The following is a 26877-nucleotide window of genomic DNA, read 5'->3' as shown; positions in this document are numbered from 1 at the left end:
TACACAAAAAAATACAAACTCTCTATGAATTTCGCGATTTACGACAGGCATCTTAAATGTGCTTGTCCTTAACCTTTTCCCTCTTATGAAGGGGCACTATCCCTGAAACAATAAAAACATCCTGGGCTGAAGAGAAGATTTTTTCGTCAAACAATTTTAAAATCCTGCTGAATATCACAAGAAATCATTGGCAAAACGAAAGGAACGAAAATTGGCAAAAGAATCAAATTGTGTGCAAGAACTTCTTACCAACTAACAAAATTGAAGTGATTACCACCAAAAAAGTTCGCAAAGGATGAGAATTTGATTTTATTTGAATATCCAACAATCTCAAAGTTCGGAATTTTCTGCCGATTTTGATGATTTTTCTTCTAGTGTTCTTTATAGTCATAGCATGTTTATGTCATTTCAGTATTTTATTCCAAAGTTCCACATGCAAGAACCATGATTCATAATCGACAATTTCCATGTTTTCGCTTTAATCATTATATCAATTAGCAGACGATGAAACCCCCCCAAAAAAACAAAAGGAAGAAACAGTGTTTAAACAACCGAGCAAATGAAATGAACCATTTAGTTTATTGAAAGAGTTAAGTCAATAGCGTTCGAATGTGATGCGGTCAGGTGAAACAAAAAGTTGATTCAAGCGATTACAACACCTGGTATAAATGAATGACTGTGCTATATTTCAAATGAACGATTTTAGATATAAATCAAAATTATTATGAAGACGAATAAAAAAGCCATTCAAGCTCAAAGGTATTTCGTGTCGATTTCAAAATCTCAAATGGATCATTGACTGCAGACAACAATCATGATTAAATGGTGCTTCATTAAAATTCTTATCAGCTACTGAGATTGAACAGAGACTCATCTATTTGAACGGTGTTAAGTGAAACTTTAACCAAAGTGTTTTTTTTTTCGTTCTTGACAAGACCATCATTGAGAGGTTTTCTCTTGGCTTGTGTAATTTAAATGAAACGTTGCTCCCTACTTGGGTATCGCATTACATTCACTCCATGTTTGCATCCAAGAAACAATGATCAGTTAAGTCATAAAGATAATCCATGTTTATCAGCCACCGATACATGTATACACCGTTCGACTGTATGCAAATGGCATTTGTTAAATGCAAATAGAGACACAATCATATCCAAATGCGTACAACAACGTCGAATTAGAATTGATATTTCTTGGTATTATCATGATTTACTAAGTAGGTACTAAAAGAGCTGCGCATGGCTAGAATATAATTATACGTGCATTTGGTTGTTCGTTTCATTCAGCTGTTGTGCGTTAAAAAAGAGACAATGGCCATAAATTATTGGTATTTAACCAAAAGTTCAATAACACCAACCATGTTGCTTCTACCGTCTTGGACGTTCTTTTTTTTCTCATATTTTTTTTCCATTAAACGCTATTATTAACATAGCCGAAAAAAAATGCACTCAGCAAACACAGCTTCATTTCATATGAACTTGAATCGTATTGTTCGCAATTGACGCTCTAGACCAACATAAATTGATGTGTGTGCTTAGGACTGGCTGTAGGACAAACTTCCTCCATGTATATGCAAGGTCAACGGAATGGGCCGTTTATCTCTCGGTGATATTCGTCTAACGACGCACACACATATCAGAACTGCCTTTAACTCAGTTCGGCATGTTTTGATTGTCGAAAATTACACAAATTACCGTGCAATTCGATGCTTGTTTGAAATCAATTCAGCGGTAAAGTGAACACATGTTTTCCTTCTAAGATTCAAGTCTCAATTGAACTGAAATGGTACAAGATTATTTGTTGACGGAATAAATAGTCAAGTTATTAAATAAACTTCTTACAACCAAAAAAAGCACGAAATAAATCGAATGTTCCATAGATTAAGAACGGCTCTCTTATGGCGGCAGCAACGACGACGACGACGACGACGACCACGGCAAACGATGGTGTTATCTTCAAATCCAAAAATGATTTGAATCAGATGAAAGCAATTCAATGGAAACTGCACATTTGGAATACTAATACCCATGGATGGAATTTACCGGATAGTTTAATTTATGCAATTTTATTGATTGTTTGCAAACGGAGCGCATATTCAACATATATCGATATATTGGAGTGCACCTTATTTGCACGGTAATCGAATTGCATCGCATTGGAAATGAATTGAAATATGAACCGTAGACGAACAACAACAATAACAACAACAACGACTACGGCGACGAAAAAAAACGATCATAAACAAAACAATTTAAAGTCAATAATGTTACTTTTATGAGGTTTCAACTAGCCTAAGTAATTTATATTGATATTGGCTTTGGCACTGCCACACACATACAAACATGGTACAGCATCCCATTCAAAGTGACCTCACATCCAAAACAATGGTCTTGTATCGTGTACGTGCGCGGTGCACTCGTTAGCATAATAACAACAACAATAGCAGCAGCAGCACCGTCACCACATCATCGATAATGATTATGAACTCCGAATCGAAAGATTTGAAAATTGTGGTGCCGGAGAGTACAGCACTGAATGCTAATATTGCCATATAATGATTGGCCCGACCACTTATTTTCAAATAATGCAATGATATAATTTTCCTCCTCATCTTTGATTTAATTGAAAAGCGGCTCTCTGAGATCCGCATGGGTAGCATATAATTAGAAATTCTGTCGATTCAATTTTGGATAGACTGTATTGATTTTGTGTGTGCACAGTGCACCGTCGTGTGTACACTGTATTAGTGATTCGTGCAAATCAAATGGAACAGAGTGTATGTGTGAGACAGAGACGATGAAGAGCGGGACAAATTAAGCAAAGCCCCCGAAACAGACTATCGATTTATGAATACATAATTGCTTCTATGCACTTTGATAATGATGTACGGTAGAGATCAGTGCGATGAACGGGGATTTGTACAGAAAATCCGTTGTTGTCGACGATGAGGACGACGTAGACATCGATACGAGGTTGAATCGACGGCTACTATAATATTGTTGTGGTCCATACAGGCCAAATGAAACAATGTTTACAAAGCGGAATCCCATGGCATATCATTGGTTAAGCTATCATCAAGCCCATATTATCTGCATACAAATGTGGAATAATTTGACGCGTCTTTTTCTCTCTTTCTTTCCTTCTTTCTCTCGCATGTTCCATGACTAGAAGTGCATTCAAACCTAATTATTATTATTATATCAATACCGAGAACAATATAATTATTATAATCGAAAAGTTCAGCGAGTGCACGGGCGAATGGAAAAAAAACAACAACAACACAGAGAGAAGAAAAAAAATAGAATAACTGTATTTGCTTGGCCATGTACCATCTTCGTCAGTTTGCTCTTGTCAACGCATATGTGCAGAATGCATCTTAATTCTTCATACACAAATCTCAAATGGAAAAGAAAAATTATGGAGAAAATTTCCAAATGCACACACTTCTGAAGAAAATCGCTTTCCTTGGCTTCTTTTTTGCTTTTCAGTTCAGTTTGGCTCCTTCTTTTGTACACTATTTCTCTCTCTCTCTCTCTCTCTCGCTTTTTCCCAACTGCGCGCACTCCCGTGAAAGCAACAACTTCAGTTCAGATTCACGATAGAACAATCTACTTGTTGATGATTGTTATTTTCGATTTGATTCTTCTTCGTTCCTTCGTTGATTTCTTGGTTGGAGCGTTTGGTGTTGTGTTTTTTTTTCTTCTGCTTCTCTTTTTTTTCTCGTTCGTCAATTTGATTCTCAAATTTACATGGTGGAATGGCAAACGCGATGTAATGCATTGCACATTGGTTTTTCAGTGTTCGGTTACATTGAAAATTATTGTATCATTGCCAACGGAAAAAAGAAAGATCCATCTTGAGTACCATAGGTTAAGTGAAATGGATGTGGTCAAACGGAATGGCACGGAATAATGCCAAAAGTGTATGCATAATATGTGTGGTGTACAATGTTGTAGCCCGAGAATTCAAAGTGCACAATGAGAAAATAATCGCAACGAATGAGACGGGATGAGCGAGTGAGAGCGAGAAGGAAAAAAGCACGCGGCAACCGACCCATACACGATATTCACGCATCTAATTTTTAACATTGGAAATATCTATAATTCGTCTTGTTGCCCGTTCTTGGGCTTTCTTTCTTTCTACTATTTCACATTCGATGGCCATGTGCTCCGTGGTCGTGGTCGCATTTTCAGCTCTCTTTTTTTCTTCTCTTATATTCCAGTGTCGTTCATTTCTTCTTCTTCTTCTTCTTCTTCTTTTTTGTGTTCTTTGTTTTGCCGTGTGTGTGTGCTTTTTTCTTCTCGTTCATTCTCATTCCCGCTGCAGTCAGTTTGGTGAATGTAGCAAATAGACAAAGTGCCCGCACGACCATGCCAAAAGGATGAAAGACACAACAAATCTAATAGTGATCGCTGGAATTGTGTGCACAAAGATAAATATACGATTTAAAATCACATATATACCAAACGACATGATAGTAAATTATCTTGTACATTACTAAATGATGTCTTCTTCACAACATGGCTCACTCACTCACACTGGCTCGAATGGTGTGTGTCTCGCTTGTTCGCTCGCTGCCGACTCAGAGCAGAGTCCGTGTGTCCATTGAGCTCACTCGCATGCTCACTCGCGACCAACCAACCGATCGTAGCGACAAAACTATCGGCACGTCACCGCGCCAATAGATGCACACATACACACCAAACCAATACAGTATCATCTGCATTGTGGTTGTGTCGTTTTTTTTGGCTTTAGTTCTTCTTTTTTTCCCTGCTTTTTGGTTCTGTTCTCTTCTATTCAGACAGCCAGAACGAAAAATGACGACAAAATTAATGCGCTTGACTTCGACGAACACATAAGTTTTTCAATCTGTAATTTTCATTGCATTGCATTGCATAATATTAGATGTGAGTCAAGCGCTTAGTATTGTTCGCTTTGGTTCGGTTCAGTTTCCAACTTTTTTTACTCTCCTTGTTCATTTGTTTCTCTTCTTTTCATCCGTACTTTTGTCCACCCAGCGTACAGTTGAATGGCTTTTGTGTGAGGTTCCAAATAGATAAGAATAGTCAAATAGTTTTATGCAACAGCCTATGATTTGAATTCTCTCATGACCAATTTCTTCAATGTGCATCTTTCTCTCGTCTTTGCCTAACTGTTGCTTTGAACTTGAGACTACGTGCTTTAATGATTTATTTTGATATTTACGTGCTTTCATGTTCCGCACATTCATTCTACATGGCGTTTTATTCAACGTCAGCATCGCCGTTGTTGTTGTTGTTGCTGCTTCTCTGTCTCTCGTTCCTGCAACATGTTCCCATTTGTGCGCTTATGATTACTTTTCAATTATCCAAGCGCAATGACATTCACTCTATAGTTTTCTTTCATTTCTTATTTATGTTATAAATTTTAATATTCATTGCGCATATATGAATGCGCGACGAAATGAATCGATATGTGTAGAATAAATCACACACACAAACCCGGCCACACCGTTTGCATAGCACATTCAACCAAAAGCCATCGATTGATATGCCCGCTCTCGAACTGCTCAATTTGACATTGTTTGTTTTTTTTTTTCGTTGTTGTTGCTGTTGAAATTATATGCACCCACTAGTGAAGTATAATAATCATCGTTTAACTGTTAAGCAATCGGTTCAGTAAGACATCGGCATAGACTTTCACGACGTATTTTACAATTGCATATTCAATCAATTGAATGTCATTTTTTGCATGAGTTGTGAGTTGCGGCCAGATTGATGGTCTTTGTTTAAATGAAAATAACAGTTCTAAATCATATAAAAAATATGGCCATTTCATTACATCGCTCTCCCATTATGAACTTTTGGCTGTCAAGGTAATGCACTTTTCATCGTCATTTTGTCGTCAAATCTAGCAAACAGAATATAGAAATGTGTGTGCGCCAGAGTTAGAAGAGAGTGAGAGCGAGAGAAAGACGTAGCGAGAACGAGAGAGAATGGGAGCGAGGGAGCAAGAGAACTGATTGCCAATATAAGCAAAATAATAGATATTTTATTTACAAATTAACAGCGTGGGCTGCAGACTGAAATTCTCAAGTTCTCATGCGATTACGTTGTGTTGTTAATGTTTTCTTTTTGTCTTTTCTCTTCGGGTGCAGGGAAAATTCTTCGGCAACAGGTCGATTACATTTCGCTCTTTGAAGACAACCAACCACAGAGAAGGAGATAGAGAGAGTGAAAAGCATGCAGCGCACAATGAAAGCAAATCGGATGAATTCTTTTGGTTTCATTTTTTTCTCCCTTCTTTCTTTTTGTTTTTGTCGCCTAGCAATAATTATATAATGACATAATAAATGTTATTATTTTCAATTATGCTGGCACTTTGTGTGTATCGTTGATTCGATGACATCAAATAATCGCACAGCGACCAAGAAAATGAGGCGCAGAAGATCAAGAGAGATGTGGAGAAAGAGAGAGAGAGAGAGAGATCAATGGATCGAGTGCACATCTTGTAACAATTGGCTTGAATGGCTGATTTATGGATGTTTCCTGTGCGACAGTTGATATTCTCTTTCTCGCAGTAGTGTCTCGCTGTTGTTTGGCATTTTGCGACAATACGACGACCGTTTGAATGGAATGTAAAGATGTGTTTCATGGCATGCGTGTGTGCCACAGCCGTTTTTCTTGTGAACCTCTCTTTCTCTATGTGTCTCTCTGGGGTTTTCAGTTGATATTCGAACATTACCATCATTATCATTTATTAAATCGTACATGTTGTTTGTGATTATATTTGAAATATTTGGTGCTTTTTTTCTCTTCTTTCGCTCAAATTCTAAGTTGGTTGTCGTCGTCGTCGTCGTCTTCGTCGTCTTCGTCGTCTTCGTCGTTGGATTGTATTAGCGATGTAACATCGTTGGCCGTACATTTGGTGGACATTCCGTGTGGCGATCGAAACAATTAACGGTACGGTTGATAGCGCCTGATCACGTTCGTTTAGCATCATCCACTTCGGGTTCGCTTTGAATCGTTTAGCATTGCGTTGTGCTTATATCTAAGCCTTTTCCCTGCTTCTTCTTCTTCTTCTTCTTTAAATGGTGTGCCGAAGATATATCCATTGCGGTTATTTCGAGTAATTATTTAATTGCATACCCAGTGTGAGAAAATGTAATTAACATTTTAAAATTCTCTGAAATATTGTAGTATTTTTGAAACGATCGATGGATACATTGCTACCGGTTTTTCGATAAAGACGTAACATAATAAAAAAAAATCACCGTTTGAATTTTCTGTGTGTGGAGCATAAACATACATATATTTTTTTTCAAATTTTTCATACTAAATTGTCCTCCGGCGTATAGTTTTACATTTAGTAACGAAAAATCTGTTTTTCGTATGTTATGAGTGAAATGATCGGTGATTCCGTATAATTCGAATGTACATGCGGCTGAAATAATTATCCATTGAATCGTTATTACTGTTCAAGTAATAGCTTAAACGATTTCTACTTACGCTATGCTCTCGTCCTCTCATTTTCCGACTGCGTTGAAAACTTTTAACACGAAAAGAGTGTGATGAAAAAAAAAGAGTTCAAAATGAGATGCACCCAAAGAAATTCAAATGAGCCGATTTGATGGCATACGGCTACAGTCAGCAGGGCCAATTGGAGAAAGATCTTGTTAAAAAAATGAAATGCAACTTTAAATAGTGGGTTACATCATATAAAGTGGACTGTAAAAAAAGTGAAACGCGCCGTGGAACAGCGAAATGTGTGCGCATAATTACCGAATGGAATCGTGCTGTATTCGTGCCATAGGCTAAGTCTAGTCACCAAGAAAAAAACACATACAAAATCGCCCAAGAAAATTCGATACAACGCACCCCGAAACCATCCGCATCGAACGGGAATATGCATTAATAGAGTTCTCTTTGTCAAAATAATATATTTATGATGATTATGAAAATGATGTGTTTTTTTTTGTTGTTGTTGTTGTTGCTTTTCGCTCTCTCCATTCCATTAGTTCGTGCATATATTCAAATGTGTCGATGGAAGAAACTTGCATAAGATTCACCCATCAATCGAGAGTGGCAAAAAGTAAATCAAACAACTCATTTGGCAAACAGCTTGTGGGCGAATAGCATCGAAGAATGTACGTAGTATCCGCGTGCATCGAGCAATGAGAGACGATCAAAATGTAAACGCAACATACACACACACACACACACACACACACATACACATACACATCTACTCATTATGCAAACAACTTTGAACTCGGCAATTACAATACGTCATACCAAAACATTGGCACTGTAAATGCACATTCTATCGAATAGGCTTCAGCTGCCTTCTCCTTCTGCTGCTGCTGCTTTACTCTATTGCTTACATCATTTTCAAAGGCGAGCACACAAATGCGCTTCTAAACTCAACTTTCAAAACTGGACTCGTATCGAAGAATCGACCGCAATTGCATTGCATATTCCTGATCGCTACATCACTTTAAGTTTTTAATTTAATTTTAACATTATTGTATTTGGCGCTGTACGAAAAATAAACCAGTTAACATAAAAACAATACCAACATTCAACATCCAACAAGATGACGTAATATATGCGTTTTCGATGGATAGTTTCCGAATTTTCATACTGGCTGAACTGGGCTGAACATGAATCTGTAATATTTTAACATCCTTTTTGCTTTCAATGCACTGACTTAGTCGATTTGCATTCGAAACTATTTTAATTTTGACTGATGAAGTCAGTGCTGGATGTTAGAAAATTGAATTTCCACAAACCGAGCATCTTTTTTTTAGGATGCATCGAATCTAATCAGAGAATCATTTCAGCATAGATATTCAATTTTGTGATGAGATCTCAGTAACTGAATGCAGTGACTGCGAACGTCACTGTGAGTAAACGAGCGCTCTACATTCAAGCGCGGACATTCATATACATTGGTTTACACACAATCGGAGTGAGTGCGTGTGCGAAAGGAGAGAAGAGAGGAGCGACGAACGAAATGTGTTGCAACGAGCGATGCAAATGAATGTCCACTTGACACAGTGTCAGTGTGGCGAATACTTACTCTTTGTTTCTTGGAATTGTTGTTCCGTCTTCTTTTTCTTCTAACAAATTGGTTGGCAGCACAAACACAAGCAAAAAAAAAATCACATTAAAAAAATAAACAAAACAATATTTGATTTTTTTTTTTTGTTGTGTTTAGTTATAGAATTTTATTTTTTTTTACTTGTGTTTGTGCTGCCAACCAATTTGTCAGAAGAAAAAGAAGACGGAACAACAATTCCAAGAAACAAAGAGTAAGTGTTCGCCACACTGACACTGTATCAAGAGACGTTCACTCTCATCGTTCAATGCGACATATTTCGTTTGTCTCTCCTCTCTTCTCTCCTTTCGCACGCAAACTCACTCCGATTGTGTGTAAACTGAATCTAATGCATCACACACAAAGGCGCATTTTCATCGAAGGGAGAAAAAGTGTTCAATGCTGGCTAAAACGTTGAATTTATTTTGGTTTTTTTTTGCTAAGTTGTGTGCCGCCACTAGTGTGTAAGACGGATTTGATTATTTTGTATAGTTAATCGTTTCGCTGATCGTACCGAAATATATAGTTTGATTCCATGGTAGCGAACGCAATTGAACGTATCGCAACTTATCAGTACCACCAATAAAACACTTCGTCTCTCTCTCTCTCTCTCTCTCTCCCTCTCTCTCTCTCCTTCACTCCGTTCTGCATGCATCGCAGCATAGTGAAGCACTTGCACTCCGCGCCAAGAGTGTGTGTATGCGAAGCAACGAGGCAACAAGGCAGCGCGACGAAACCAAAATATAAACAGACAGACACAGAGAATAGAATGGCGTGAAGAAGAAGAAGAAACAAAACAACCAAGCATATATACATATTTCGACCTTACCGTTTGCACGCTGTATGTGACGGAACAGAGTGCCTAGCTCTAGTTGGCTCATTGGCTTTTGTGTACGCTGTGTGTGCTCTTAGCGTATTTCCGACTGAACGTTCAATTCAGTCGAGTATTGCATCTCTTTGTAAGCGCACGAAGTTCGAGTTTTGCTGTTGCTTTCAAACTGCGTTACGACAACACGGTGATTTGTTCTTTTTCTCTCACATACATACAACAACAACGAAAAAAAAATTGTTGTTTGATGTTTTGTTGCTTTCGATCTTTCTGAAGTGGTTTTTAGTCGGATTTTAAAGTGAATAAGCAACGCGTTATGAAATAAGGAATGATCGTTTCTTGTCTTTGTAAATGCGAGCACAATCGACGCATTTCGTATGTGGAAAAAAGAGGTCCATGAACCTAAGATATCTGCTGGGCAGGATAAATCGAATGCACATTTGATTCGCCGAAAAATTGATTCAAACGTGGATTATGGTGAGAACGAATCGGTGAACGTATCAATTGAATAAGAATAAAACCGTTTTTGAAGTGAATGCAAACAAAACACTCGATTTCACGCACCACATTCGCTGAGTGAAACATACAAAAGCGTCAAAAGATTTCATTTTTCACTGATAGAAACCAACATCATTTATGTCAATCGCGTGAAAAGGACCGATCAGTGTAGGCCCCACACAAACAATTCCCGAACACACAATCTTTCTCAAGTTGACAGTTGAGTTTTTATTTTGTTTCTCGTTCGAAACGACGTGCATTTGTGAATGATAAAAATTGAATTTTTTTTATTTCGTTGTAAAAAAATTCGGAATTGTTATCAGGATTTGAAGAATTTTGCGATTTTCGTTACGGAAAGCAACGAAAATTGGTCAATAATATAATATCGAATCGAATAATTGAAACGTCGGGAAAATATAACACATTCAATGAATGGACAAACTGCATGTGGCAAATTTGAGGTGGCAGTGTTAATCATCAAAAGCAACTAAAAACATCGATGTCAATCCATATGAAAAAAAAAATTTGGTCAATTACAAAATAGTTCAGGTGATTAAAAGCAATTAGTGTGCTATACAAAAACCGAAAACTTTAATTGAGCAAAATACAATCCAGCCATAGAGTGAATAAAGTTTATCCTCGTACGTTCGTCAAGCAAACAGAAAGAAACAAACAACAAATCCGATTGTACATTGAACTGCTCTGATAACCTAAATTTTTAAATAACTTTTTTTTGTTATTGAGTTGATAATCACTTAAATAACATTCGAATTTAATAAAAGAAAAAGAAGGAGCCGAAAAAAGAGTTCACCTGAACTGAAGGATAAATCGGTGTGTTTAAAGTGAAATTGTTTGGGTTTTGTTGTTGTTGTGGTTATTGTTGGTGTATACATGCACAGAGTTGGTGTGCGTGTGCATATGAGAAAGCGTATGAAAAAGCCTAAATCATTGCACGGCATGTGAGCAGAGAGGAACACACATCGAAAACAATTGGAAATAAAAGGTAAAGAAAGGAACAAAAAAAAAACTTTTCAACACTGAATATTTCATCACATTTGCAGCTGTAGTTCCGTTATACTAGTATGTACTCATAAATTTGGTTCTGCTGCGCGTTCTTTTTTCTTGGTTTTGTTTAAATTATTATTATCTTTTGCATTCAACTGTGCCTTGGTTTTGTGTGCGTTTTTTTTTATCCGATTTTACTTTCTGTTATCCGTCGCCTTCGATCCACTTAATGTTTTTGTAAATGCAGAAAATACTTTTTTTTTTCATTCATATGCTATTGCCATTCATGTCGATCGACTGTTTATCGTGCAATTAAAGCAAAAGAAAACAAAAAAAAAGCAACCACTGTTGTCGTTTCAACAAATCTGTTCGGTAAAGAGCAGTCAGCAATGCATCGAATTTTGATAGTTGTGTGCTACGCAATCGAATTTTTCATTTCATTGTACTGTTGCTGCTTTACTTTGGAGCGAATCGCAAGAGAGGAATGTGTGTGTGCTGTCATATCCGGGACAATAGAACACAGGAAATTGAAAATATTTCCAATTTTCGTTCCGATATTTTGCATAAGAAACGGGAGGGTTTTATGTGTTTGAGGCTATTATCATCGGTGCTATTCACCCTCTACTTGCGTTAAAAATAGTAAGTAAAAAAAGTAATTTCATACACACCATAAGAAACGCCAACCCCTCATTCATGCCACATTCGGCCCTATTCCAATTCCTAGCGCGCGCGTGTGTGTGTGTGTGTGTGTGTTTGTATCGTGATATCGGCCTCAAAAATTGCTCCGATAATGGGAAATAAAATCGATACGAAATTTATATTTAATAAACTCTGCTTATATCGTTGGTTTGAGGCATATTTTTCAGTCACCGGCTACTGGCCTCCAAATTGCCACCACACTCTCTACATGCCTCTTGGCTGCGGTGCACGTGAATTATATTATTAGAGTGTAGATGCAGGACAAAGGTGAAATACTTTCTAGATATTTGATTCTCGGTCGACGACCTCCTCTCTCTCTCTCTCTCTTTCTCTCTCTCTACGGTCGGCCAAGAATAATATTGATTTTTGAAATGCACGCGCGTCTCTTCAATGCACAAACATTAAAGACACACACACACTCTTGTCATATGTTTGTGTCTTTTTCCTCCTGTTATTACCAAAGAGAATGAAATAATATGGAATGCCAAGACTCAACGATAACAAGATATCAAAAATCGTACAAATGTGGTTTCAGTTACGCCTGATGGCACACATATGCGGGCTTGATTGCACGTCTCTGTTGCTATTGCTATTGTGTTTCTCTTTTTTTTTTCATTCGTGTTGTTATTGCTCCCGCTCGCTTGTCATTTGCTCCCATTTGGTTGTCATAATTTTTCTTTACCGGCATATACGGCAATCTTATAAAGGTTACATGACCAATGACTACGACGACGACGACGGTGATGGTGAGAGACGATGTGTGAATAATGCGACACTCAAATGCTTTCATTGCCAAGATATTGTTTATTTCGCTCTGTTTTTGCTTCGGTTTTTAGATTAGTTGCATAAAAAAACATTATTGGTTAAGATGACCGGCTTAACACAAACATACACATTGCATGTCACATAGCAACCGAATCTATGGAACGAAAACGACTATCGTTTATACACACATAGAGAGAGAGAGCGAGAGAGAACGGTTGCAAACACATACGCAAACATAAATCAAATCGTATTGAGGGCGTTGCATATAATCGATTACCGGTTCTACTTCCCTTTGCTTCTATACTTATACGGTATAAGTTATACCGTTCAATTGATATAATTATTGGCAATTAAATTCGAAATCAATTTAAAATTCAATATATATTATCCACCAGTAAATGTCAACGACCTCGATAAGAAAAAAATATCCACCCTATTCCCCACTCTTTCTCACTCTCTTTCTATCTCCCTTCTGGAAAATACAAAACAAAAACTAAATAAAAATAAATGCGACAAAATGTAGCGTATGTTTTATTGAAACATTTTCACCAAATCGCTGTGTACGCTACACGCACACACGCACAAACTTTTGAATAAAACCGAAAAAAAATCACATTTTCTTCCAATATTTTTCTAATAATGTCCCTTTCTTAGCCTATTATATCCATTGTGTAGTTGTTATTTTCTATTATATAGCGTGTATTGGAAGTGGAAGCAGTTCAACAGTTGTGTTTGGTTATGTCGTTACGAACATTGACTTTTAACATCCCAGTTTGCATGCCATTGAACTGGACGCAATCAAAATGCCCAAAACCGAAACGAATAAAGAAAAAACAACAACAAAATTGATGAAACGACCAATGAAATCTCAACGAAAATGTTACGCACAACATTGTTGTGACGAAAATTGAAACGATACAATAACAAATGGTCATCAAATATGGGGTTCATTCGATAGGATTTTAGGCTCTGAACAAAGTGTCCCTATATTTACAACCGCATTGAAATTCCATTATCAAACATAAAGGACAATGGATTTTGAAACGAAAACCATGTGGAAAATGAAGTTTATCAAGGAGAAGATTCTGATTCTAATTCTTTCGAAGACACTTCAATTGTTTTCGGAGTTTTTGATATTTTCACGTACATTTTGTACATTTGTATTTCGTCCTCTGTACATCTGATCATGCTCTAAATTAGCAAACTGCAAAATATAACAAATTCGCTGAGAAATGATTCTTTTGAAACAACTTTGCCGAGCAAAAAAAAAACGGACAGAAAAATGTTCATGTAAATCGGTCAGCGTAGTTGTGTTGTTATTTCTTGTCTTGTCTTATATTTTATTCTGTAGAGTTCGAGACTCTGAAACATCACTTTGGGGATTAGAATTTCGTGCAAAATACAGCGTCATTCCTTCCGGTGTTCATTTCATTCACTTTGCACTTCACACTTCGTCATTGAAACGATCAAACTATAGCTTTGGTCGTCGACTAGTGGTTCATTAACAAGTGTCTCTGGTCGATGTACTTTTGCGTACACATCCGGAAAGGGAACGATCAATGGCTATAAGATGTCTAAGTGTTGTGTCATTCTATCGAGGTAACTCTTATCGAGGCTCAATAACGTATTTCGGTATATATTGAAAATCATTTTTAACCAAAAATTTAAGAAATGTAAGAAAAAACTATTTAAATTATCCAAACAATTGAATTATTCGGTTTTATTAAAAAGAAAAATAGATTCTTCATTGGATCTTATAAACGAAATTTAGTTCCAATGATCTAAGTATTTACACTCGAAGCGCAAGCGTCTGGTTTTCCAAACATTGTTTATTGTTCTGTGTCCTGTTCTTGTACGTTCTTCGTGTTTTTTGTTGTCCAATTTTGGTTTTTTCCAATTCATTCGAAGGAGATTGGGTATAAAAGAGCAAAAAACCACTGATTGAACTGAACTGTTTTCAAATAATTGAAATATTTTTTTTCCACTACCAATACCACAATTATTGTCATTAACGTTATTTACCAATGGACCGCACGGTTTGTGTTTGGCATTTCTATTCACGGTTCAAGTCAGTGTCCCGGTTTTATTTCAATTATAGCTTCGAACAATTGTGTGGGGTAGCAAGTAATTACCAACAGCGCATCTAATACCAAATAACTCAATTTTGTTTTTCGATCATTTTTTGTTGTTGTGGTTGTTATTTGCTCTCTATTCGTTTGGCGTTTAACAAACTGACTGTGAAAGAAAAAAATGCATCGACAATCATTTGGTCAAATACAAAACCTATGCCACGGGAAAAACGAATTACCGAAATTGGAATTTCTTATTAGACCGAAATGTGTATTGAACTCTTTCTGATTCGACACTTAGTCAGACGAACCGCCGACCGAAGTGACCAACGACAAATATAGACTTTATCGATATTTTGATTGATTTGCTTCCATCAATTGATACTTTACTTTTCTATCGTCTTCCAGTATTGGCTGCTGTTTGGTAGAACCAACAATGAATTACAACTAAATGAAGATAAATAATTTGAAAAAGCGACAAGCAGAGATAGAGATAGAGCGAGAGCGGGAGAGAGAGAGAGAGTAAGACCGAAAAAAAGATGGCAGAATAATGTGTAGTTGTCAAATAATTGAACGAAAAAGGCATGTGAATAACGGCACATGATTTTGCTCTCAATATTAATCACTTTGGCATAAAAAAAAGTTGATGTCCAACGCACCAAGCACCCCGTATGGAATATGGTTTGACAATGTAATGACAATGTTATGGCAATCAATTGGTTAATGAACTGTTGTGCGTCATTTCGCACCTATTGAATTTTGAAATGAGTTGAGCTCTTCTTCTCTCTTCCATTTGTTCGGCACTTATGCGAAGTGAATTGAGTTGCGGAGCCACTTTTTGTTCCATCAGCTGACAGTGGTTAACTGTCAATTGACGAAACTTAACGGTTGGAACATACCGCTAATTCGTAACTTGTTTGTTTTGCAACATATTTATTTATTTTCGATTAAGATTCGTTCGTCGATTTAGCGTGGGACTTTCATGAGGAGAATCCAAAACGCAGGAGAACATCAATAGATTAATACCACCGGAAACGATGACTCATTTCATTTGTTCACACACAAATGAGAAAGTAGAGAAAAAAAAACAGTTTTGGTGTTATTGTGTGCGCGGCAGAGAAAGTGAAAAGGGAATGGCTTGATTCATTACCACCAACGCTTAAAATTGTGTGTTTTTTTCTACTTCATCGTTAATGTGCTCCGTTAACTATTGTGAGGGCCCAAAAAATCATGTTGTCAAATCGAAAAAGAAACAAAATCCCAACGCATTATTCAATTAGCACATTTTGTTTGGTGTGTATGGCTGTGGTATCCAATGGAATTAACAATTTATTGGAGGTTTCACTTTTATTTCAGCTGTGATTCATTTGCGAATGTAGGCCTTGAAAATGTGCAAAACAAACACACAATTTCATTTCTATTAAGAGAAGATCATCGCCTTTTTCGTTGGAAAAAAATAAAAATAAAATCGAAATTATTGAGCAGAGGTACGGTATGAGTTTTGCTGACAAAATAGTCAATCATTGAGTTAGGCATTTTTTCCTGGAAGATTAAAGAAGCAAAGAGAGAAAAATGTTTTATAGCGAAATGCAATTGGATCAACGGATTAAGGTGGTACTCTGCATACGGAGTGAAGCGATATGTCGGTAACCATTTGGTTTAGCTAAAATAACAAAACCAACAACAAAAGCGATTGAAGAATAAAGGGTGAAACACACTTGAACGAATTTCGTTCAAAATCACTTAAATGTAAAATCAGAAAGATAAGCAAGTAGCAGCAATAAGAAGGGGAAAAAAGTAGAAACAACGAAGCTAAAAAAATCAACACGGCTACAACGAAACAACGAAAGAAAAAATTGAACGGGCTGAAAAAAAGGAAGAACAAAAAGAACAACGAAGAGTCAGTTGAAGATCACTGGCAAAAAAATAATGCGAATATACATGATTGTCGTCGATGATGCTAAAACGAGCACACTGGAAGAGTAAGATGCTCACCATCACAGCATATATTACAGTTCACATTGAGAGGAAGAAGAAGAAGAATTGAAGAGAGAGAAAAAAAGAGTCTCATCCATGTCTACACACAAGGCACACACACAAAATGTATTGCCACAATCTGGAAAGTACAGCATATATATTTTGTTTCCTTCTCTATGCCTTCATTGTGCTTTTGTAAAATGAGGCGCGAGAGAGAGGGAGAGAGAAGAGCAGCAGGGCAAAAAGAATCTGTATTGATACCGGTTCAATTCGTTGCTACCATATTTGTACGTGAGATCTTCTCAAGATTACTATGCTCACTACAATAGTGAGTTGGGAAAAAAGCACACAACAACGGCGGCGACGACGACGAAGACGACGATGACGACAAGAACGTCGACGAAGAAATAAAAGCATTAATTCTATTTATATAACATACATTGGGCTACATATTGAATATTAGCAAATGCGAACGGTGCACTCACACAGATCGTGCGAGGTCTTTTTACTTCTTTTTTTTCGTCGTCTTCATCGTCGTTGAAGTCGTCTTCTTTGCTTAATTTTCTGTGTTCTCAGCTTACACACGCATTTGTGTTATTCTTTTACACCAATCTCTTTCAGTTTTACTATCTATTTTCATGAAACAATAAATGCACCGAAAACAAAAACTATTTTATACAAAGAGGAGAGAAGAAAAAAAACGGTTCACAAAATGCAGGCCGCAAATACACACACACACACACACACACACCATTCCATTGGCACGATATCATTTTTTCCTCTTTATTACTGGTATATAGTTATAATGTTAGCACAATTTAAGATTTCCAATTTGGTCGACGACTATTGTCTACCGATTGCTTGTGTTGATTCCAATGCGGCCAAAACATCCACACACATACACACACACACACGCGCGCGCGCGATTATACATTTTGCGACGCACAACACTTGTCTATTTTTATCCGTGTACCGAACAAAGCGAGTGAAAAAATGATACATACAGCTACGCAAAATTGGTAATCATAGCAACCGGGCCGATTTTAGGTGCGATTACGATTATTTTCGGCACAATTCATCGAATTAAAAAATAAAGAACACTAATAACAATCAACTTTATTTCCGATAATTTGATGCGCAATTTTAAGACAACAATATTTGATCAGCCAAATTTGGTGCCTAAATCTGACTCAACTTGTTTGCTATCAATGGATTGTCTGTGACTTGTGTCAGTCCAAAATTAAGACGACTTTGTTTGATTTATGATTATGAATTCAATGAATAATAAACCGCAATAGAGGACAAAACTGCAGATGAATCAGTTCAAATTAAAATGAACGATGGATAAAACTCAATGATTAACTCGAAGCTCATTCAAAATGATTTCATTTATCAAAAATCAAAGCTTTTGACGAACATTTCCGATGAATAAGAAACAGTTTTGGACGATACAAAATGAAATTAGATCGACAAAGCGATTAGCGAGAAGAAAGACATAGTTATCAAAGCCGCATCTAATTCAAATTGAATGAAGTTTAGAGAAAAAAATTGATTGATTCTGCAATAAGCATTTGAACTCAAATGACACATTTTTAATAAATTTCATTAAATAAACGAACTGGTTCAGTGTTTCAGCTCCATGTCAATGTGCAGTGTGCACTGACATGGAGTTGAAACACTGGGCACCTAGGGGCTTCACGCGATTTTGCAGAACGCAAATAACTCTGAAAAAATAAAAATAATAGTGAATCAAACCTTCAACCGAAAATTTGAACCAATTTTGAAGGTTTTTGGTGGATAACGATGAATATTGGAACATTTTTTGACGATACAATCTGCACAAATTTACTGGTATGCACGTCAATCTCAAATATCTATGTATATTTAATAATATTCATTCGACTGTAATGACAAAAAATGTTCCAATATTCACCGTTATCTACCAAAATCAATCAAATTTACGGTTGAAGGATTGATTCACTATTAATTTGATTTTTCATTCATATACACGTAAATTTGACATATCTATGTATATTCAGTAATATTCATTCGTCGTTCACGATGAATATTGTTGAATATACATGGATATTTCGGATTTACATGCATACCATTGAATTTCTAAGTTATTACTTGATGCGTGCGGATATAAAAGATGAAAAAAATGATTTTTCCTCCTAGCTGGGCACATTGCGTCCAAGAAATATTTTAATCAGTTGCTGTTCGATGGATTTTAGAAGAAAACAAGCAACACAAATGGGTTGAAGGTTTGTCATCGGCTTCTTCGAAATATGTACACATATTCTGTTCAAGGTCCTGAACTTTTGGCCGATATCTCAGCGTGTAAATCAGTTTCATTTTAATCATTTTTTACTTGAATTATCCGGAATTATCGCCAACTGAGCATCAGTAGTGGTGTTCTTTGTCTCATATTGTCATCCACGAATAGTTTTTTTTCTTCTGTTTTTGTTTTTCAATCGATTTTATCGTATTTTTTTTTCTTTTCCCGGCTGTTGCTGTTCCCATCCTGAACTTTTCAATCTTTGTTCTATCCCTTTGCACGCGCTCCAATTATTTTGAAACGGAGCAACGATACTCGAAGAAGAAGAAGAAAAAACTGAAACGCTCAACATCAAAATAGTGCACATTGTAGAAGTTTTTCATGATTTTTTTTCTCTCTTCTTTCATCTTCATCCTTTATTCGATGTGCGGTGTGTCTGTAACGCCCTTTTTTCACTATGGACGAAACGAAATCGAAATGATTGATTGAATTTTTCAGATTAAAGTTTCGGAATCATGTTTTTTTAGAAAGAAAGAGGAAAAAAAAATCATAATAATTATCTACTTATATCGTGCATACGAATACACATACTTAGCTTATACTTACTTCATACATCGATTGCAATTGAAAGCCAACCTGGATGGAAAAGAGCAGCCGATCAAATTGCAACAACCATAATAAACAATGAAAAATAAGCGAAAACATAGTGACCGATCGAGTGGTTCGCAACTTTTTTTCTACTTGCTTGCTTCAAAATCCACGAACCCATTTCGATATATATATATATTTTCTTTTGATTAATAAATTACAAACACCAAATCCCAATTCATTGCTGTATCTTTACTTCTGTTGCCCAAGTGAGTTTCCCTCTAAATACGTTCATTACAGTATCTTAATTAATATTTTACCGGTGAAAAACTAACTAAAAATCGATATTGATCGCAATACACGGCATCAACACCGCCCAGCATTTCCAAGTAACAACGACCGAAAAAAGAAACAACAGCAACGAATGTGATCACGTTATTGATTGATTTCTCATAACTGGCATTTTATTCGATGGCGGGTGAGTGTAACAGACATTCACTTGTAGTTGGCCCGCCGCTGGTCGATCTCGAAACGCGATTGGGTCTTAGAATGGTCTAATTGGATCATTTGTTTCATCAAAACAACAATTTAAATTTTTCCGACGTGTCCGCTCCATTCATGGGATTATAAATGATTTCTTTGAAATATATACATGACGAAATCATATCGATTGTATCATTTGCCATCGGCTGACACACGTTTTGATTTAATGAGAAAAAACACACACAGTGTGTGTGTGACACATGCAACTAATTGTCAACGTTGTATTTTCAATCTCTTGCGTCTGGTGTTTCAGTTATTTTTTCAATCAAACGAAAACAAATTCATTTCTTTTGGGGCTTTCAAATGAGTCTTCCTCTCACTTACCAATTGGCATGTGTCAGCACATCCGAATTTGTGACCACTTCATCATTATGATACATTTTGTCACCACTTTTTGTAATGTCATTTTTTTTTTCAAATATAAATTGAAGAGTAATTAGTTTCATAGCGGCTAATCAAATCTCGGTCAGATTCGTGAATGCAATCAACGGCAACTTTTTCTCGCATCATCGAACGGGTTGGCTTGAGATAATTCGGAATTATGACCGGATTAAGCTCAGAAATGTGTCGACGGAACGAGTGAAATTACTTTCTAGATAAAAATTTATATTGACAGAGAGACACGGAGAGAGAAACAAATGATGTGTTTGAAGTATCAAAACCATTGAATGGATTTGAATTAAGACTTTCAAAAGTTCAATTTGCTACTTAATTTACTTAAGAAAACCGTTTTAGTCTTTTTTCTGCCCTTTTCTCTCTATCTCTCTCTCTCGAGCGCATTTTTCGCATGGAAATATTCAACGCGTGGCAGTTCATTTAAATGGAAGAAATGTTAACCAATTAACCAACTTGAACACTTTGACCGTAAAACGGTACACGAACGCAGCACAGCATTCGTAATTGATAATGATGATGAATTGCCACTTTTTTTCACTCGCTCGTTCGTTTGTTTGTTCATCGTTCCAACCGCATATATAAAAATGAAACATCATTGCAAATAAAAGCAGCCAATTATTATCTGAGAAGCAAATTATCTGATGTAATAAAAACGAAGAGAGAGAAAAAAAAAGCACAAAAAGTGGGCAAAATCTGCTTACAACGTGCAATAGTAATTGCAACAAAAATGATTTCATATGGAAAAGAGCACTGAGCGGTTCAGTTTGAGCCAATAGATGCATAAATACCACGAAAAAAAACGGTAGTTTCATTTTTTGGATTTCTCAATTGACATGCGGCTCTTTTCTCTCTCTCTCTCTCTCTCTCTCTCATCGTTCGTATGTTACTGCATCTCTGGAGCAGACAAAAAACAAAATGAATAAATCCCCACAAAAAGGTTATTCGGTAAGTCTGTCAAAGTGGCTGAATAGATCGAAATTGGGAATAAACAATTGTGCACCCAAAAAGGTGAGAGAGTAATAAATATTTGGGTTTTTAGTTTTATTTTTTTTTCTGATTGCAAACAATATGGTTTTGTGTGTGTGTGTGTGCTTCAAATTTTGTGTGTGTTTGTATGTGAATTTGATGACGATTGAATGGTAAAAACAATCTTTTGTGATTTTGAAAAAGAAAAAATGTTTGTGAATTTAGCATATGGTAGCTAGACATCCATTTCAAATTGCATGGCCTTTACCTTCACAAGTGGCGCTTTAACATTTTTTTTTTCGAGCATTTACTTAAAAAAGCGTTTTTGATTTCGTTCTTTTTTGGTAGTCATCGTCGTCGTTTGGGCGCACTCCTAATTCCGAAACCGTGCACTAGTTTAATTAAAATTGCCTTATTCCCGTGTACGTGCCCGTGTCGTTTGCTCGAATAAATTCAACTTGTTTGATTTTTTCTGTTTCTTCAATTCCGTTTCGGTTCCACCTCGTTCAATGATTGTGATTTTTTTTAAATGCGCACCAATGTTTTTCCAGTATAATTACGTGAGCTGGTGCTTTTTTTCTTCTCTATGTCGCTCGGTCAGCTCTCTTCTCTTCGTTGGCATAAGTTTTTGAATGTGCACCTTTCAACGAAAAAAAAAAACATTAAATGTTACACTTTTGTGACTTGTGTATGTACTAAATACGATCCGATTAAATTTTCGTACTTATTTTGTTTTTCAAGTTTGTCATCGCTTCGTGCACATGTAATTATGCATTCGATGATTTGATGTTTTCGTTCTTCTTTTCGTGTGAACTCGCATAGAAAATTTTTAAATTCAGTCTTTGAAGAAGGAAAAAAAAATCTGGCCAATCTCATCGTTTTTCATGCTAGAAAATAATGAAATGCCACACAGAACGTGTCCAACGACATCTAGAAATGAAACGATTTCGACGAGAATTTAGAAAAAAAAACCAACATAATTCACGCGAGAACAGACAAGGCACTGAATTTTAAATCGTCATTTTCAATGCTACACACGCTATGTCTAATCTTCTTCCGTCTAACCGGGACACCATGCGCGCAACATTTTATCGATTCGTTGATCTTCCTACAAATTTTTTGTTTGTTTCTTCTTCTTGTATACGGTTTTGTCACCATTTGAATGCCTTGCCTATGCAGATAACGAAGTTTTAGTTAGATGAAAAGAAGAAACATTCCTACAATTATGCGTTCTTACCTATTCAGTCATCTGTGAATCATCATATCTGCTCGGACCAGTAGTATTACAAGCGAGTTTGGCTACGACCGACTCAATCACGTTGCCGTAGTATGAACTCCTATCGAATCATTAGATCAACATCTCTGGTGAAGCTAACAATGTGTGGATATTTTCGGTAACATTGCTCAAAAGTTCGCTGGCAACGTGTTGTTATCGGTGATAAATTATTACCGGAGGTGACAAAATCGCCAACCCATCGAAATTCTGGCAAAGTTTCGTCAAGTGTCGCACAAACTTTTCGGGTTTAAGCTTAATTTTTGTTCGAATGAACATGAAAATCTCATCAATTTAAGCCCATTTACGCTTGTAAAATAAGTTTCATGAACAGCTTTAAGGATTCGTCATTTACCATAGCTTGTTTATAAACTGATAAAAGCCGATTTTCCATACACAAGTCGCCGTCCATTGCGATTTTTAGTTGAAAAGAGCATTATTTAGTTTCAATTCAATTCGAACATTTCGACTGAATCAACGATGTGATGGCATTTTCATTGAACGATTCAATTCAAATGGTTCATTGGCGACGAAGGAAGGAAATGAATTCCTTTTGGAATATCGTTTTTTTTTTTTAAATTTCTCCCTTTTGAATGTTCATATGTTTTTTTTTAACTTTATACGATAAACGACATTCACCGAGCTCTACTTGTCTTCTGTTTCTGTTCAGGCTGTTATTCGTCATTCAATTAATCTTGTTTTTAATCACTTTTTCTCCGTTCGTCTGCATCGTAGTTTTTCTTCATTTGTGGATGTGCAAAATAATGTAAATGTGCTAATAATTGAGAGCAGTAATATAAACTAGAAGTGCGTGTAGCAGAAAAAAATGGAACAAAAAAAATGGTGTAGCATAAAAGCCATGCTTAAGCCTCTTAAATGAAATTATATTCCTGCATATATTTATAACCGAACACAGCATGAAAAAACCAATCTCTATATAAAAGGTCGTAATAAATGGCTGGGTTTTTTTTTGGTTCTGTTGCCAATGGCAGTGCACTCTATAAAGTCTCATCAGTTTCATTTATGAGAAATCGGTTTTGCTGTTGTGTAAGACAAGAGCACCTGAGATATGCATCATTAGGCCATTATTGTTGTTGCGGTGTCCGCGTAAGTGAAATTGAAATGAGCGGTTGCATGAAACGCTGAAACTGACAGCGACAGCAGCAATAGCAACATCACGAAAGGAAAAACTCTGTTCTACATGAAAAGAAAGAGTGAGAGCAAAACCATCCAATGAATTCATTTCCCATGCAAAATGTGTGTGAGACACTTCTTAGGGTGCAACACAAAAAGAAATATATGCAAGGATGATGATAATGATATACGATGAATGCAGAAGCAGATCCAGCCATTTCATTTAATAGTGATTAAGTCTTGTTATACATATTTTATGCTCAATGTTCCGCTGCTTTGCGCACGCCAATTCGGAACATTTTGCTAAAATATTTATTTTAATTAAAAAAAGAGCATTCATGTTTAAATGCTACACACATTTAAGGTGTATGGTACGCTTTTTCATGTCTTGCGTCAGTAAACATTGCATCAGTTCTGAACAAGGGAGGACTTGAAAATTATCATCTACCAGACGGATAAAAGGGAAAACAAACTATTTACATTCAGTGCTTGTTGGGTTTTATTCCGTTTTATGTGCGGCAATTCGTTACTAGATTTTAAACAAACTCATATACACACTACAATCATACAGTTATAATTGTTGATATAGAGTCGAACTTTTGAAAAGGATGTTTGCTGCTGCTCCAAAAGAAGGGCGCTCAATGGTGATTGAAGATCCACTTTTGCACGATGTAATTATCATTTTATGAACCAATGAAATTATACGCTAAGAGCTGTGACATTTCTACGTTCTACCCGCTCGCTCAATTGTATTACGGTGCCTCTCGCATATTTTCGCCATTTCGGAACGAACGAACGGTGAAGCAGCTTGTGCAAATACGTGTATAAAAATACGGTGATATGGAAAGTGTTAAGTAAAATTAAGATAATTCGGAAATTTAACACTGTTTGGCCCTCGGGCACTCCCCGAGCTTGTCTGGGTATTAAAGGATCGTCATACAGTGAGCATTGCGCATATTGTAAATTCAATTTCAGCTTTTTAATGAATTACAAACCATATTTCGTTTAGGTGTTGGCAGTGGATATGTGTGCGCGCGCGCGCGCGTTAGTTGCTTGGATTTTTTCGTTCATTCTCTTCCACTCTATATCATCGGCGTGTTGCTGTTGTCGTTATCGTGGTGATTGACGCCTCTTGTATCTTGCATCATGAAAAATGGAATCTATGCCGAGCCAACGGAGGATAAATCAAACGAATTCAGGAATTCATTCACGTCCACCACGTTTCAGTTGGACTCTTCAAAGCCATTATTAACGCGCTCTTTAATGATTCGGTGCCATTTTTCTCGTTTTCATCCGCGCATCTCGATTTCTTTCTTGTCTCTCCCTCTTGACTTGGCGCGGCCATTCTTCTCTGAGCGACGATGCTGTCGACGACGACGATGACGACGACATCGACGATGATGATGGAAGAATATCTTTCACTAGGTTCGCGCGCGCACTCACAAAGAGCCGACTTGAATTCTTCTCGGGCGAATAATTTTGTGTGCCACACACGAAGGCGACGACGCCTTTTATCGATTCGTTTCACACGTTTATCTCGAATCACTTAAGTCGAATGCATTCAACAATGCACAAAAAGAGAGTCAGGCAGGCAGGTAGGCAACCAGGCCCTGGACGATTGTGTGAGTATAGCATAGTCTACATATTCATGGTTTGAAGTCGACATCGATCTGGCCTTTTAACACGCACAAAACGGCTTCGAAACTGAATTCAAACCATAACAACAACAACAACAAAGACAGAGCATACTGATACAAATATTCATTCGCGAATGACAAACGAACAATCGTAACGCAAATAAAACGATTACGTTTTTTGCTTCTGTCCATTTTGCTCTGTGAGTTGTGCAGTGCTTGGGTGTGTATGTGTGTGTGTGCAAATTAATGATTTGCACGGCGGTTGTTCTCGATGATGTTTAAAGCTAAATGCTTTATTTACTCGTGGTGATGCTAATTAACACGAAAAGAGCAACACAGACAGTGAGCGCAGAGGAAATAAAATCCGAACAGAAAACGCTTTCAGAATACTTTTGTGTCTTGCTGTCTTCAGTTGTTATTGTTATTGTTGTTGTTGTTGTTGGCTGCTCTTTTTTTTTATCAAAATCGTTGCGTATAAATGTCGATGTGTGTGCGTCGCTTCAAGTCCTACTTTAATCACTTAAAGGGTAACTTGAGACTGTTCAGCACTTTTTTTCATGTTTTTTCTTGTAATTTTTTTTCTTCGTTCTTCTTCTTTTTTTCGCCAAGCATTAAGTGTTTACCCAGTACAAAAGAAGTTGAATATGTATTTTTTTTTTTAAATGCCTGAAAGAAATGAAAACGAACGCAAAAGTCAAAAGGCATTATAAAAGATTGACAGTCACCGCAGATATATGTGTGCATCAATTATTGTCGAGGTGAATCGGAAAGAAGCGTTCGAGCACTCATGAACACACACACACACCAAACCAACCCAAACCACAGCACACACACGGTAAATAAACAAATTCTCGCGCAAGAATATTGAATTACACGTTTTGGAATGTCGTTTTTTAGGGTTTAACATCGAATGTTTGTCGACCATTTGACTTACATACTGGTACGTAAACACAGTGATTTTCAAATTCAGATTTGGGCATACGCGATTTGTAGATATTTTATGTCAAGTCGGCATTTTTGTCATTCGCCATTGACCAAATGATCATCTGCACTTCTTTGACTTGAAAATGCAAGAGAGAAAAACGTGTATGCTTTTCATTTCTGTAAAAAAATTCAGCTTCGACAATGATCTCAATTTATTC

At 36.6% G+C, this 26877-nt stretch overlaps 1 protein-coding gene across 3 annotated transcripts in view; it reads left to right on the top strand.

Annotated features, from left to right (window-relative positions):
• The first annotated feature begins 9948 nt into the window (after nucleotides 1-9948).
• The window catches only part of LOC129577192 (uncharacterized), a 172805-nt gene continuing 155876 nt past the window's right edge, over nucleotides 9949-26877 (top strand). For 2 of the 3 annotated variants that reach the window (XM_055463807.1, XM_055463806.1), the window contains exon 1: nucleotides 10017-11408. The gene's annotated coding sequence lies outside the window, so the exon portion shown is untranslated. Of the gene's footprint in view, nucleotides 11409-26877 lie in introns of all 3 variants that reach the window. The other variant, XM_055463805.1, reaches the window with a different exon arrangement.

Source organism: Sitodiplosis mosellana, unplaced genomic scaffold (assembly GCF_009176505.1).
Source record: "Sitodiplosis mosellana isolate CC-2019 unplaced genomic scaffold, AAFC_SMos_1.0 Smas_scaffold_6197, whole genome shotgun sequence".
NCBI classification, from domain to species: domain Eukaryota; kingdom Metazoa; phylum Arthropoda; class Insecta; order Diptera; family Cecidomyiidae; genus Sitodiplosis; species Sitodiplosis mosellana.
The sequence above is the reverse complement of the archived record's forward strand: the minus strand, read 5'-3'. Positions and strand labels throughout refer to the sequence as shown.